We start from the raw sequence: 14591 nt of genomic DNA, 5'->3' as shown, positions 1-14591 counted from the left end.
ATTGCTTGTCTTTCCTGCCGCTGGCTTGGATTTACTGATTAGTAAGATTAGTACGATTTGGTTGCTAAGAAAAAAAAGGGAGGACCCCCCAGGCACGTGAAGAACTTAGACCCTCCAATGCGCACATCATTCCCACACGCAGAGCCCAGGCGGCGGGCGCGGGTTGGGACGGGGCCCGGAGGGAGGGGTCGGCCTCGCCGGGGGCTGCTCCGCCGGGAAATTAGCTCTTGGGCCGAATCAAAGCGACCGAAGGAGCACACTCCCGGAGGAAAGCAGGCCGCCCCAAGAAAGCCGGGTCTGGGGCGGCCCCGCACCCGCCCGTCTTCCCCGCCGCCCGAACCTGTTGTAAAGGCAGAGACAATGGAGAGAGCGCCGGGAGACGCGCGGAGAGACTGCTCCTCGGCGAGGGAGGGGCGGGTCGGGGAGGCGGGGAGAGGAGGAGAAGGGAGGGAGTCCGAGGGCGAGGCCCGGCGCCCCGCGTCCCTCTCCCACGCGGGCTTCTCGGTCCCCAATCCCCGTCCAGCGGACCCCGGAGCCGCGACAGCCTCCGCCGCGTCCTCCCTCTCACGCCGATCCCGGCTACGCTAAGCTCCTTCGGGATCGAAAGATCTTATTTCAAGGTGCTAAGTTGATGGGCGGTCTTTGCTCTCACCCCTCAATTTTGGGCGCGTGTCTAGAAAGACAGACGGGGAAAGAGAAAGGACCACCCAACTGCAGAAGGCGAGGCTAGCTGGAGACGCGCTCGCCCGCCCTTTGGGCAAAGGAGGGAAGCGCAGCCCCGCGGACTAGCGAAGGGAATCCCTCTCGGAGGTTTGCGGAGGAAGACTTCTAAGGCAGCTGGACTCCGGCGGTGGGGCTGGAAGTAGGGAGGAACGGGCGGAGACTGGTGGCGAGCCTGGGAAGCCCTGGGAGCTCCGGGGGAGAGGTTCCCTGCCCGGGGCGGGGCGCTGGAGAGCTTCCCCGCGCGGAGAGAGCAGGGGAGAACTTAGCCGGGAACTGCTGGACAGCTCCGGGACCTGACGCGCCCCCTGCCAAACGCAGCGCCCAGCCGGGCTCCGCTTCTCCAGGACAAGCACACGGCATGAGGCATGGGCAGCAAAGCCAGGGTGCTTGCCCATGCCAAAAAGAAGAGAAAAATGATAGATCGATAGATAGATAGAGGTTCCTTTAAATTTTGAAGTAAATTTTGAATAATGACATTGAAGTCCCATACTGAGGAAGTTGCAAAAGCGAATAAAATGTTAATCTATACAAAGGTCAATTGAGTTTCTTCATTTTTCCATCCAAACAAGTAGACTCTGAATTCTCGAAAGGAGCCTACACAGTTAGTTACCAAAATACCTACTGGGTAGAGTCTGAGGTTTCAGCAGGGCAATATATACTCTATTATACTGTAACAGGAGGAGGGCACAGCAAGCCACTGCAGTATTCTTGCCTGGAGAATTCCATGGACAGAAGAGCCTGGTGGGTTACAGTCCGTGGGGTCGCACAGAGTTGGACGTGACTGAAGCAACTTAGTAGCATACTATAACAGGATGAGTGGGACATATTTAGCTCTGTCCTTGGAATTTTTAAGGGAAAAATATCAGAATCTGGAATTTTTCCAAAATAAGTTTAAATGATCTTTCCTTATCAGTTTTTTCTGTTTGATTCTATTTCTAATTTTGTAAACTTTTGAGAAGTCGATCTGTACTTAAATGTGATGAAGTATTGCTTTATGTAACTTCACAACCTTGCAAAACTACACAAAATGAAATTAATGTAACTGAATTGAATTAATTCAAAGGAAACTATTCATCAGGAAATTAAACATTTTTCCATAGCAGTACAACCAAAGTAATGAATTTTAACAAGTATTTACAAAAGTGACATTAAAAACTGAAAGATATAATCAGAGGAAAAAATAAATATACATATACAGACATATTTAGAGGAACCAGAGATCAAATTGCCAACATCTGCTGGATCATCAAAAAAGCAAGAGAGTTCCAGAAAAACATCTATTTCTGCTTTATTGACTATGCCAAAGCCTTTGACTGTGTGGATCACAGTAAACTGTGAAAAATTCTGAAGGAGATGGGAATACCAGACCACCTGATCTGCCTCTTGAGAAACCTGTATGCAGGTCAGGAAGCAACAGTTAGAACTGGACATGGAACAACTGACTGGTTCCAAACAGGAAAAGGAGTGCCTCAAGGCTGTATATTGTCACCCTGCTTATTTAACTTATATGCAGAGTACATCATGAGAAACACAGGGCTGGAAGAAGCACAAGCTGGAATCAAGATTGCTTGGAGAAATATCAATAACCTCAGATATGCAGATGACACCACCATTATGGCAGAAAGTGAAGAAGAACTAAAAAAACCTCTTGATGAAAGTGAAACAGGAGAGTGAAAAAGTTGGGTTAAAGCTCAACATTCAGAAAATTAAGATCATGGCATCTGGTCCCATCACTTCATGGCAAATAGACAGGGAAACAGTGGAAAACAGTGGCTGATTTTAATTTTCTGGGCTCCATAGTCACTGCAGATGGTGATTGCAGCCATGAAATTAAAAGACGCTTACTCCTTGGAAGGAAATTTATGACCAACCTAGACAGCATATTAAAAAGCAGAGACATTACTTTGTCAACAAAGGTCTGTCTACTCAAGGCTATGGTTTTCCCAGCAGCCATGTATGGATGTGAGAGTTGGACTATAAAGAAAGCTGAGCACCAAAAAATTGATGCTTTTAAACTGTGGTGTTGGAGAAGACTCTTGAGAATCCCTTGGACTGCAAGGAGATCCAACCAGTCCATCCTAAAGCAGATCAGTCCTGGGTGTTCATTGGAAGGACTGATGCTGAAGCTGAAACTCCAATACTTTGGCCACCTGATGCGGATAGCTGACTCATTTGAAAAGACCCTGATGCTGGGAAAGATCGAGGGCGGGAGGAGAAGGGGATGACAGAAGATGAGATGGTTGGATGGCATCACCGACTCAATGGACATAGGTTTGGGTAGATTCTGGCAGTTGGTTATGGACAGGGAGGCCTGGAGTGCTGCAGTTCATGGGGTCACAAAGAGTCAGACATGACTGAGCAACTGAACTAAACTGAACACACACACAAAGGAACACAATATTGCCAATACCTTGATTTTAGCCCAGTGAAATCCATTTTAGATTTCTAAACTACAGAAATGTAAGATACTAAATTTCTGTTGCTTTAATCACTAAATTTGTGGTGATTTGTTTCAGCATTCAGAGAAAACTAATATAAATACTAACCACATAAAGTTCAGTCACAAGGTAGCCTCTGCAAACCCTGTATTCATAAATATATCTCAGAGCTAAATAGAATTTCCAAGAATTTATTCACAGATGAACTTTAAATTAAAAAAGAAAGAAAAATTCCCAGATGCCAGGGAAAAACAGAGATAGCTGAAAACTGGCTGAAAAAGAACTGACTCAGGCAATGATTAGCAAAGGGTAGGACACAGGGTTTCAGATGCAGTATGACCCTCAAAACAATGGAGTAGAACTTTATCATCCACATGAGAACTAGAATCAATGAACTATGGCCAAAGCCAGAAGAGGTAAACACGATATTTCAATAAGAATAGGGAGATTTGAAGTATTATATTGTACATATATATATATATATATACACACACACACATATGTTGCATATAGACCCAAGAACAACGATGTTTGCCAGCTGCATGTGACTGTAGGTGGAAAACAAAGTATCTATCAGTTCAGTTCAGTACAGTTGCTCAGTCATGTCCGACCTTTTGTGACCCCATGGACTGCAGGATGCCAGACTTCCCTGTCCATCACCAACTCCCAGAGCTTGCTCAAACTCATGTCCATTGAGTCAGTGGTACTACCCAACCATCTCATCCTCTGTCATCCCCTTCTCCTCCTGCCTTCAATCTTTCCCAGCATCAGGGTCTTTTCAAATGAGTCAGTTCTTCGTATCAGGTGGCCAAAGTTACAGAGTTTCAGCTTCAGCATCAGTCCTTCCAATGAATATTCAGGACTGATTTCCTTCAGGATGGACTGGTTGGAGCTCCTTGCAGTTCCTGGAACTCTCAAGAGTCTTCTCTGACACCACAATTCAAAAGCATCAATTCTTTGGTGCTCAGCTTTCTTTATAGTCCAACTCTCACATCCATACATGACTATGAGAAAAACGATAGCTTTGACTAGACGAACCTTTGTCAGTAATGTCTCTGCTTTTTACCATGCTGTCTAGGTTTGTCATAGCTTTTCTTCCAAGGAGTAAGAATCTTTTAATTTCATGGCTACAGTTCACGCAGTGATTTTGGAGCCCAAGAAAGTAAAGTCTGTCACTGTTTCTGTTGTTTCCCCATCTATTTGCCATGAAGTGATGGGACTGGATGCCATGATCTTCATTTTTTGAATGTTGAGTTTTAAGCCAGCTTTCTCACTCTCCTCTTTCACATTCATCAAGAGGCTTTTTAGTTCCTCTTCACTTTCTGCCATAAGGGTGGTGTCATCTACATATCTGAGGTTATGGATATTTCTCCTGGCAATCTTGATTCCAGCTTGTGTTTCATCCAGTCCAGCATTTCACATGATGTACTCTCCATATAAGTTAAATAAGAAAAGTGACAATATACTTGTATATTGACATAAGCCTTGACATTTCCTTTCCCAATTTGGAACTAGTCCATTGTTCCATGTCCGGTTCTAACTATAAAAAAATGTCAAATCTCAAGCCTTGACATGAGCACTAAAGTTACATCTTCACTGGTATAAGAAATTCTAAAATCAAAAATTAGAATAAAACCACCAGCATGTCCTGAGGAAGCAAATGTAAGAATTCTATTAGGGGAGCTTCCACAACTTATGGCATACAAAAGAAAAAATTCTAATGAAGATATAAGCACAAAATAATAACAATTAATAAATTGCATTGAAGTAAAATACCATGAAAATCAGTCAGGAGGCAAACATATGTGAAAAAAGAGAATTAGTATCTCATGAACTCAGTTTATCAGAAAAGCATAATCAATAGTTCTAAAAAATATATTTTAAATGATTAGAGTTTTTTTAGGCATAGAAAAAAATAACGAAGGTGCAGAAGTATATGAGTTATTATTAGGCAGATTTCAAAGGAAACCAAATAGAACTTCTAGAAATAAAGTAAAAGTGTCAATTGTTCAATCATGTCCAACTCTTTGTGACCTCATAGACTATAATCTCCCAAGTTCCTCTGTCCATGAAATTCTCTAGGCAAGAATACTCAAGTGGGTAGCTGTTCCCTTCTCCAAGGGATCTTCCCGACCAAGGGATCAAACTCAGGTCTCCAGCACTGCAGGGCATTCTTTACCATCTGAGCCCCCAGGGAAGCCCTCTAGAAATAAACATATATTTTAAAAATTACATTTTTAAAAGCATTGGCTACAAAAAGCAGCAGACAAAATAAAGATGGAAATTAGGAGGAAAATGTAGGAATAAAAAATGAGATCTGAAGATATTATTGAAAATCTGGCAAGAATGATAAGGAGATGGAAAACATGAAGAATGTTATGATGAGAAGATTCAACACACAATTACTCAGAGACATAAAATAAAAGACTATAGAAAATGAAGGTAGATGGTGTCACTGGAAATATTGAAACAAATAAGAGTGAAACGCTTTGAAGAATTAAAGTATTCATGAGAATCTAACCCTGGGTGAGATGGAAAAAGCACACCTCACTCTTTCTCTCCCACTGAATAATACCAAACCTGGTATGGCTGGAGTACTTGAATGCATAGAGTATATGAGTACTCTGAAAATTAGGCAGTAGCAGGCAAGCTGAGAAAGAAGACCAGAGTTTGAAGTACCACCTCAGTGTCAGTGAGTACTTCTAAGAAATATACCATCACTCAAGTCACAGACTGCCTCTGGGTGATACACACATGAGATAAAACTGAATATACTATAACATCTTTGAAATCTCTCCAAGAAGGCTAGTCAAAACTCACAGTCTAAATCTGACAAGGCCAATTGCCTGCTCTAAAAAAAAAAAAAAAAAAAAGTGACGTGCTCTATAGTACTTAAAATTCATAGTACTTAACAATATTCAAATGTTCAGGATACAATCTGAAATTATTTGGCATATGAAAAATGAAGGAAACTTCAACTTACATGGGAAAAATAAAATCAACATTTACCAATGCCAAGATGACATAGATGTTGGAATTATCTGAAAAAGACATTTAAAAAGCTATTTTAAAATACTCCATAAAATAAAGGCAAACAAATGAAAAGATAGCAAGTGGCAGCAAATAAATAGAAGAGATTAAAAAAGAACAAAGTGGAAATTTTAGAACTGGAAAGTATTAAACCAAAATTTTAAAACTCATTAGAATGGGCTCAGTAACAGAATGAAGATGACAGAGGAAAGAGTCAGTGAGCTTAAATATAGATCAGATGAAATGATCCAATCAGAATAACAGAAATAAGTTTTTTTTTTGGTTGACTTTTTGTTTTGCTTGTTTTGTTTGTTCGCATTTAAGTGAATATAGAATATAGAAACAGGAACCTGAGACAAAATAACCTTAATGTTATCAGGGTCCCAGAAGAAGGGAAAGAGTCCAATAGCAAAAACAGGAATATTTCAAGAAACAGTGGCCTAACACTTCTTGAATTTGCAAAAAGACATAAACAAGATAATTCAGGGAGCAGGGTGAATTCCAAATGGGATAAATGCAAAGGAATCCATGGTTAATCATATCATAATCAAACTGCTGTAAACAACAGAAATATAAAACTATCACAAAGAAAAAATTTTGAAAGCAACAAGAGAAAAATGACATTACTTACAAGGAAGCAACAATTTGAATGAATGCAGGCTTCTCATCAGAAACCATGCAGGCCAGAAAGAAGGGAATAACATGTTTTAAAGTGTGCAAAGAATTCTATATCTGGTGAAAATATCCTTCAGGAATAAAAACAAAGGGAAAGCATTCTCAGCCTAAGAAAATCTATAAGAACTGATTGCCAACAAACCTGTTCTAAGACAGTGCTAAAGGAAGTCCTTCAGACAGAAAGAAATGATAATAGAAAGATAACTGGCATATCAGGAAAGAATAAATAGCAATAGAAATAGTAAATATCTGGGTAAATATAACAGATTATTCTTCTCTTCAATCTTATAAAATATATTTGATGGTGTTATTAGTTTTCTACTGCTGCTATAGCAAATTACCACAAACTAGTGCCTTGAAATAATTTAATTATGATCTTACAGTACAGTAGATCATAAATCTAACACTAGTCACCAGGCTAAGTTCAAAGCATTGACAAAGCTCTATCCCTTTCTACAAGAGAATCCATTTCTGCATCTTTCAACTTTTAGAGAGTCTGCATTCCTTGGCTCATTGGCCTCTTCGCCTATCCTCAAAACCAGAAACAGTGGGCTAAGTCCTTCACACAGTACATTCTCTCTGATTCTCTGACTACAATTCAGAAAGGTCCTTAATTTCTAAATATTTAATATGATGACACTGGGGCTATTTTATAATCTAAGATGATTTTTCACATGAAGGCTCTTTATCACATGTACAAAGTTCCCTTTCCATATTTCTGGATTCCAGTGATTAGAGTGTGGACATCCTTGGGAAGTCATTCTTCTGGCTACTATAATGACTGAAAGAAAAATTTTAAAGTTCTCCAAAGTGATTTCAGTGTTTGTATATTTAATATGCAAGACAATCACAACATAAAAAGATGAAGAAAAAGGGACCAATATGGTGGAAAAGTCTCTATATTTCAACTGAAGTGGTAACATAAGTCTAAGTTGACACTGAAAAGGTAAGTATGCATATTGTATTCTCCAGAACACTGAAAGCTCAGCTGGTAAAGAATCTGCCTGCAATACAGGAAACCTGGATCCCATCCCTGGGTTGGGAAGATCCACTGGAGAAGGGAATGGCTACACACTTCAGTATTCTAGCCTGGAGAATTCCATGGACTGTATAGTCAATGGAGTCACAAAGAATCGGATACAACTGAGCGACTTTCACACTCATACATAAAAAGAGATATAGTTTAAAGATACAAGATTTAAAAATGAAATATTAAAAACATTCAGATAACTTGAAAGAAGACAGGAAAAGGATTAAGTGAAGAACAGATAAATGAAGCAACAAACAGAAAAGAAACAACCTAGAAAACCAAAATCCAAACATATACACGTTGCACTAAATGGAAATGGACTAAAAGCGCAACAATTAAAAGACCAAAATTGTCAAAATGGACTTGAAAAATATGCCCCAACTATTGGCTGTTACAAGACACTTATTTCAAATATAATGTGGCAGATTTCAGGCAAAGTATTAAGAAAAGATATACAGATATTCATGTTTGATTCAAACGTGAATCAAAAGACAGTTGAAGTGGCTATGTTAATATCAGAAAAACTAAATCTAGAGCAAAGAAAATTACCAGAGGTAAAGAGATACATTACATAAAAGTAAAATGGCCAATTCACAAAGAAGACATAACAATCCTATATGTCTATGCATCTAGTAGCAAAACTTCAAATTGTGACAAAACTGAAGGAGGATATAAGAAAATACACAATTTTACTCAGAAACTCCCCACATTCCACTCTCATAATCAATGAAAATCTCCCGTACCAGATAGTTTCATTGCCAAATCTCACCAAACACTTAAAGAAAAAAACAACATCATGTAAACTTTCCAAAAAATAGAAGAGGAGGGAGTATTTCCCAACCCTTTTAATGAGATTCACATTACTCATACCAAAATCAGCCAAAGACAATACAAAAAGGAAACTAGAACATAGACACAAAATACAGCTTTTGAATATACAGAATATATCTTTTGAACATACATGTAAAATCCTCACAAAATATTGGTAAATCAAATCTGGGAAACTGTAAAAAAAAAATTATAAACTGCAATGAAATAGGGTTTATCCTAGGAATACAAGGTTAAGTCATGTATTTTAATCAATCAGTATAATCCATCTCATTTACAATCTAAAGAAGATACATTATTTGGTCATATCAATTGACGTAAAAAAAGCATTTGACAAAACTGAATGACTACCAATGATAAACTGAATAACTAACTGAAAAGTAAAAGTAGGAGGAACCTTCCTCAATACAGTAAAAGATATTTTAAAAGATTCAACATTAACAAGGTAACATTAGGTTGAAGTTTCTAATCAATGCAGTGAGCCAAGAAATAAAAGTCACTGAGATTAGAAAGGAATAAATGATTTTTCCCTAGATGATTTTGTCATCTACATTTAAAAATTCGCTACTAGAATTAGTGAGTTTAGCCATGTTACCAGACCAACATGCAGAAATGAATTTTGTTTCTCTATGTTAGCAAAGAATAACTGAAAATATAAATTAAAAAGCTATACCATTTTATAATAGCATTAAAAATGTAAAATATTCATGGAAAAATATGAATATACACAACATTTTATGTTGAAGATGACAAAATTTTGCTGAATGATATTAAAGAAGACCTAAATGGATGAAAAGATTTATAATACTCATTAGTTAGAAGAGTTAATATTTTTAAGTGTTTAAGTATCAGTTATACTCATCTTCATCTACAGATTCAAGACAATCAAAATGTCAGTGGGCTTTTTGGTAGCAATTAACAATAGTTGTATAGGAAATACTACTCAGTCATAAAAAGACCAAAATAATGCCATCTGAAGCAACATGGATGGAACCAAAGATTATCAACTAAGTGAAGCAAATCAGAAAGAGAATGACAAATACAATATGATATCACTTATGTGTGGAATCTATAATATGACACAAATGAACCTATTTGTGAAATAGAAAAAGAATCACAAACATAGAGAAAAGAATGAGTGTTGCCAAGGGAAGAGGACTGGGGAAAGGATATAGTAGGAGGTTGGTGTTAGCAGATACAAGCTTTTATACAGAGAGTGGATAAGCAACAATGTCCTACTGTAAAGCACAAGGAACTATATTCAATGCCCAGTGATAAACCATGGAAAAAATATTAGAAAAAGAATGTAGAAGTGTATATAGAAGAGGTGGCAAGAATACACAGAACTATACAAAAAAGATCTTAGTGACTAGGATAACAACAATGGTGTGGTAACTCACGTAGAGCTAGACATCCTGGAGTGTGAAGTCAAGTGGGCTTTAGGAAGATTACTATGAACTAAGCTAGTGGAGGTGACAGAATACCAGCTGAGCTATTTAAAATCCTAAAAGATGATGGCGTTAAAGTGCTGCTCTCAATATGTCAGCAAATATGGAAAACTCAGCAGTGGTCACAGGACTATAAAGGGTCAGTTTTCATTCTAATCCCAAGGAAGGTCAATGTCAAAGAATGTTCAAACTACCATACAATTGCACTCACTCTACACACTAACAAGGTTGCGCTCAAAATCCGTCAAGCTAGGCTTCAGCATATGTGAACCAAGTACACCCAGATGTACCAGCTGGGTTTAGAAAAGGCAGGGGAACCAGAGATCAAATTGCCAACATTCACTGGAACAAGGAGAAAGCAAGGGAATTCTAGAAAACATCTATTTCTGCTTCATTGACTATGCTAAAGCCTTTGACTGTGTGGATCACAACAAACTGTGGAAAACTGTTAGAGAGATAGGACTGCCAGACCACCTTACCTATCTCCTAAGAAATCTGTATGCGGGTCAAGAAGCAAAAGTTAGAAGTGGACATGGAACTAAGGACTGGTTCCAAATTGGGAAAGGAGTACGTCAAGGCTGTATATTGTCACCCTGCTTATTTAACTTAAATGGAGAGTACATCATTCGAAATGCTAGGCTGGATGAAGCTCAAGCTGGAATCAAGATTACTGGGAGAGATATCAATAACCTCAGACATGCAGATGACACCACCCTTATGGTGAGTCATAAACAGCATGACACACCAAAGAGCCTCCTGATGAAGGTGAAAGAGGAGAGTGAGGACACTGGCTTAAAACTCAGCATTTAAAAAATGAAGACCATGCATCCAGTCCCATCACTTCACAGCAAATAGATGGGGGAACCATGGAAACACTGACAGACTTTATCTTTGGGGGCTCCAAAATCACTGCAGATGGTGATGGCAGCCATGAAATTAAAAGAGGCTTCCTTCTTGGAAGGAAATCCATGACAAACCTCGACAGTGTACTGAAAAGCAGAGATATCACTTTGCCAAAAAAAGGTCCATATAGTCAAAGCTACAGTTTTTCCAGTAGTCATGTATGGATGTGAGAGTTGGACTGTGAAGAAAGTTGAGCGCCGAAAAATTTATGCTTTTGAACCGTGGTGTTGGAGAAGACTCTTGAGAGTCCCTTGGAAAATGCAAGGAGATCCAACCAGTCCATCCTAAAGGAAATCAGTCCTGAATATACAATGGAAGGACTGATGCTGAAGCTGAAACTTCATAACTTTGGCCACCTGATGTGAAGAACTGAGTCATTTGAAAAGACCCTGATGCTGGGAAAGACTGAAGGCAGGAGGAGAAAGGGACGACAGAGGATGAGATGGTTGAGTGGCATCACTGACTCAATGGACATGAGTTTGAGTAAACTCCGGGAGTTGGTGATGGACAGGGAAGCCTGGCGTGCTGCAGTCCATGTGGTCGCAAAGAGTTGGATGTGACTGAGTAACTGAACTGAACTGATGGTTTCTCCAGTAGTCATGTATGGATGTGAGAATTGGACCATAAAGAAGGCTGACCACCAAAGAAATGATGCTTCTGAACTGTGGTGCTAGAGAAGACTCTTGATAGTCCCGTGGATTGTAAGGAGATGAAACCAGTCAATCCTAAAGGAAATCAACCCTGAATATTCATTGGAAGGACTGCTGCTGAAGATGAAGTTCCAATACTTTGGCCACATGATTCAAAGAGCCAACTCACTGGAAAAGACCCTGATGCTAAAAATGATTGAAGGCAAAAGGAGATAATGGTGGCAGAGAATGAGATGGTTAAATAGACTCACTCACTCATCAGACATAAACTTGAGCAAATCCAAGAGATAGTGGAGGACAGAGGAGCCTGGCATGTTGCAGTTCATGGGGTCGAAACAGTCAGACAATATTTAGCAACAGAACAACAATTACATATATATATATGAATCACTTTGCTCTACAGCAATAATTAACTACAACACTGTAAATAACTATTCACCAAAAAAAATAAATTTTTAAAATTTATATGGAAATGCACAGAAAATTTTAAAAGATAGAAAAATTGAAAAAAAACACAAAATTAAAGCTAAAAGCAAAAGAGAAAAGGAAAGCTAAACCCATTTTAATGCATAGTTCCAAAGACTAGCATGGAGAGAGAAGAAAGCAATGATCTCAGTGATCAAATTTCTCAGTGATCAATGCAAAGAGAGGAAAACAATAAATGGGAAAGTCTAGAGAATGGGAAAGACCAGAAAATTAGAGATACCAAGGGACCATTTCATGCAAAGATGGGCACAATTAAGGAAAGAAATGGTATGGACCTAACAGAAGCAGAAAATACTAAGAAGAGGTGGCAAGAATACACAGAAGAACTATACAAAAATATCTTCATGACCCAGATAACCACAATGGTGTGATCACTCACCTAGAGCCAGACACCCTGGAATGTAAAGTCAAGTGGGCCTTAAGAAAGCATCACTACAAACAAAGCTAGTGGAAGCGATGGGATTCCAGTTGAGCTGTTTCAAACCCTAAAAGATGATGCTGTGAAAGTGCTGCACTCAATATGCCAGCAAATTTGGAAAACTCAGCAATGGTCACAGTACTGGAAAATGTCCATTTTTATTCCAATCCCAAAGAAAGGCAAGCCAAAGAATGTCCAAACTATGGCACAACTGCACTCATCTCACATGCTAGCAAAGTAATGCTCAAAATTCTCCAAGCCAGGCTTCAGCAGTTCTTGAACTGAGAACTTCCAGATATTCAAGGTGGATTTAGAAAAGGCAGAGGAACCACAGATCAAATTGCCAACATACACTGGATCATCAAAAAAGTATGAGAGTTCCAAAAAAACAACCACTTCTGTTTATTGACTATGCCAAAGCCTTTGACTGTGTGGATCACAACAAATTACAGAAAATTCTTAAAGAGAGGGGAATACCAGACCACTTGACCTGCCTCCTGAGAAATTTGTATGCAGGTCAAGAAGCAACAGTTAGAACTGGATATGGAACAAGACTGGTTCCAGCTTGGGAAAGGAGTACATCAGGCTGTATATTGTCATCCTTTTTATTTAATATATATGCAGAGTACATCATGAGAAAGGCCAGGCTGGATGAAGCACAAGCTGGAATCAAGATTGGGAGAAAATAATAGCAAATGAAGCAACAGACAAAGGATTAATCTCAAAAATATACAAACAACTCCTCCAGCTCAACTCCAGAAAAATAAATGACCCAATCAAAAAATGGGCCAAAGAACTCAACAGACATTTCTCCAAGGAAGACATACAGATGGCTAACAAACTCATGAAAAGATGCTCAACATCACTCATTATCAGAGAAATGCAAATCAAAACCACAATGAGGTACCATTACACGCCAGTCAGGATGGCTGCTATCCAAAAGTCTACAAGCAATAAATGCTGGAGAGGGTGTGGAGAAAAGGGAACCCTCTTACACTGTTGGTGGGAATGCAAATTAGTACAGCCACTATGGAAAACAGTGTGGAGATTTCTTAAAAAGCTGGAAATAGAACTGCCATATGACCCAGCAATCCCACTTCTGGGCATACACACCAAGGAAACCAGATCTGAAAGAGCCACATGCACCCCAATGTTCATCGCAGCACTGTTTATAATAGCCAGGACATGGAAGCAACCCAGATGCCCATCAGCAGACGAATGGATGAGGAAGCTGTGGTACATATACACCATGGAATACTACTCAGCCATTAAAAAGAATTCATTTGAATCAGTTCTAAGGAGATGGATGAAACTGGAGCCCATTATACAGAGCGAAGTAAGCCAGAAAGATAAAGACCATTACAGTATACTAACACATATATATGGACTTTAGAAAGATGGTAACGATAACCCTATATGCAAAACAGAAAAAGAGACTCAGATGTATGGAACAGACTTGTGGACTCTGGGAGAAGGAGAGGGTGGGATGTTTCAGGAGAACAGCATTGAAACATGTATATCTAGGGTGAAACGGATAACCAGCTCAGGTTGGGTACATGAGACAAGTGCTCGGGCCTGGTGCACTGGGAAGACCCAGAGGGATCGGGTGGAGAGGGAGGTGGGAGGGGGAACTGGGATGGGGAATACATGTAAATCCATGGCTAATTCATATCAATGTATAACAAAAACTACTGTAATGATGTAAAGTAATTAGCCTCCAACTAATAAAAATTAAAAAAAAATAAAATAAAAAAAAAAAAAAAAAAAAAGATTGTCGGGAGAAATACCAATAACCTCAGATATGCAGATGACATCACTCTTATGGCAGAAATTTAAGAGAGCTAAAGAACCTCTTGATGAAAGTGAAACAGGAGAGTGAAAAAGTTGGCTTAAAACTCAACATTCAGAAAACTAAGATCATGGTATCTGGTCCCATCACCTCATGACAAATAGATGGGGAAA

General features: G+C 39.2%; 1 protein-coding gene across 4 annotated transcripts in view; it reads right to left on the bottom strand.

The window, feature by feature from the left end:
• The window catches only part of NELL2 (neural EGFL like 2), a 433912-nt gene that overhangs the window by 358423 nt on the left and 60898 nt on the right, over positions 1–14591 (bottom strand). Inside the window, exon 1 of one of the 4 annotated variants that reach the window (XM_070454534.1) lies at positions 653–881. The exons of 1 other annotated variant lie outside the window; for it this stretch is intronic. The gene's annotated coding sequence lies outside the window, so the exon portion shown is untranslated. Of the gene's footprint in view, positions 1–340; positions 556–652; positions 882–14591 lie in introns of those variants that run through there. 2 more of the 4 variants (XM_070454535.1, XM_070454536.1) reach the window with 2 other exon arrangements.

Source organism: Odocoileus virginianus, chromosome 24 (genome assembly GCF_023699985.2).
Source record: "Odocoileus virginianus isolate 20LAN1187 ecotype Illinois chromosome 24, Ovbor_1.2, whole genome shotgun sequence".
Lineage (NCBI taxonomy): Eukaryota > Metazoa > Chordata > Mammalia > Artiodactyla > Cervidae > Odocoileus > Odocoileus virginianus.
Note: the sequence above shows the minus strand (reverse complement) of the source record. Positions and strands in the feature narration are given on the sequence as shown.